This window comes from Arachis ipaensis, chromosome B9 (genome assembly GCF_059453495.1).
Source record: "Arachis ipaensis isolate K30076 ecotype BB chromosome B9, ASM5945349v1, whole genome shotgun sequence".
Taxonomy (NCBI): domain Eukaryota; kingdom Viridiplantae; phylum Streptophyta; class Magnoliopsida; order Fabales; family Fabaceae; genus Arachis; species Arachis ipaensis.
In genome coordinates this window covers 47,118,433-47,120,343 of record NC_142444.1, presented here as the reverse complement: position 1 = coordinate 47,120,343, position 1,911 = coordinate 47,118,433, and the positions used below count along the sequence as shown (strand labels likewise).

General features: G+C 40.2%; 1 non-coding gene across 1 annotated transcript; it reads right to left on the bottom strand.

Annotated features, from left to right (window-relative positions):
* Nucleotides 1-1,485: 1,485 nt before the first annotated feature.
* LOC148544546 (small nucleolar RNA R71) lies at nt 1,486-1,589 on the bottom strand. The gene has a single exon (XR_015901832.1). It is a non-coding gene; the product is annotated as a small nucleolar RNA R71 (small nucleolar RNA).
* Nucleotides 1,590-1,911: the final 322 nt, after the last annotated feature.

The window sequence follows — 1,911 nt, the reverse complement described above, 5'->3', positions numbered from 1 at the left end:
TGACTATAACCCTCTCAATACTTGGTTTGGGAAATGCATGTGGTATAATCAGTGACCATACTTCATCTCTTCTCATGAGCAATTGACCAAGGAATTGGCTATTGATCAAGAATTGAGAGATTGAATTGCAAAAAGTTGTAATTCAATCACTTAAGATTGCCAAAAAGATCAATGAGTGCATTGATTGAGGAAGAGATGAAAATGAACTTGATCCGGAGAATTGCAACATCTCCTAAGCCCAATGAACTCCCCATCTCTGATCTTACCCATTCTCTTTAATTTCTGTCATTTACTTTTATGAGCAAATCCCCCATTCCCATTTACAATTCTGCAATTTATTTTCAGTCATTTACTTCCAGTCCTTTAATTCTAGCATTTACTTTTCTGTTATTTACATTCCCGCCATTTTAATTTCTGCAACTCTCAACCCAAATTCTGGATTCTCTCAACTAGAACATTCTTCTAATTAAAGTTGCTTGATCAATCAATCCCTGTGGGATTCGACCTCACTCTATTGTGAGTTTTTACTTGACGACAACTTCGGTACACTTGCCGAAGGGAGATTTGTTGAGAGACAAGTTTTCCGTGCATCAAGTTTATGGCGCCGTTGTCGGGGATTGATTGTGCATCAACAATGATTACATTGGAAGATCACTAGATTGAGCATTTTTATTTTGTGAATTTCATTTTTCTGTTTGAGTGATTTACTTTTTGTTTTAGTTAAACTTCTTCCCTTCTGCCTCTACCCGTTTATTTTTCTTTGTTATTTTCAATTCTGTTTGCTAACCCACTAACTGTTTGATATATTGCACCACCCATAACTAACAGTAATTCTGACACAAATACTGTCTGCACCTATTTTCTTTGCTTGCACTTGTTGGTTGTATGACAGGGAGAAGAAGCGGGGCTTCGACTTCCTTTGATTCTGAACCTGAGAGAACCTTCCTTAGACTAAGTAGGGAAGCAAAAGAAAAACGTGTAATTGGTGCTGAAGAAGAGGAGGAACATTTTGAGGAATACATTGAACCTAACATGGAAGAAAACATGGAAAATCATCATGAAGAAGAGACTCACAACCATGGCAGAGGAGGTGGAGCAAATCATGCTGGGGAGGATAGAAGAGTTTTGGGCTCTTACATTAATCCAAACCCAGGAAATTGTGGAAGTAGCATCCAAAAGCCAACAATCCATGCCAACAACTTTGAACTTAAACCACAGCTCATCACCCTTGTTCAGAACAACTGTTCGTTTGGAGGAAGTGTTCAAGAAGACCCCAATCAACATTTAACCACCTTTCTGAGAATATGTGACACAGTGAAGTCTAATGGTGTTCATCCTGACGCCTATAGACTGCTCTTATTTCCCTTCTCACTCAGGGACAAGGCAGCCAAGTGGTTGGAATACTTCCCAAGGGAGAGCTTGACAACTTGGGAAGATGTGGTGAACAAATTCTTAGCAAGATTCTACCCTCCTCAATAAATCAATAGGCTGAGAGCTGAGGTTCAAACTTTCAGGCAACAAGATGGTGAGACTCTATATGAAGCATGGGAGAGGTTCAAGGACTTAACAAGGAGGTGTCCACCTGACATGTTCAATGAATGGGTGCAGCTGCACATTTTTTATAAAGGGCTCTCTTATGAGTCAAAGAAGGCCGTAGACCATTCATCTGGAGGATCCTTGAACAAGAAAAAGACCATTGAGGAAGCCATAGATGTTATTGAAACAGTAGCAGAAAACGACTACTTCTATGCTTCCGAAGGAGGGAACACAAGAGGAGTGATGGAGCTAAACAATGTAGATGCTCTGTTGGCCCAAAACAAGCTCATTACCGAGCAGCTGGCTGACCTCACCAAGAAGATGGAGAGGAACCAAGTAGCAGCAATCTCCACTTCGTCAACAACATAATAAGGA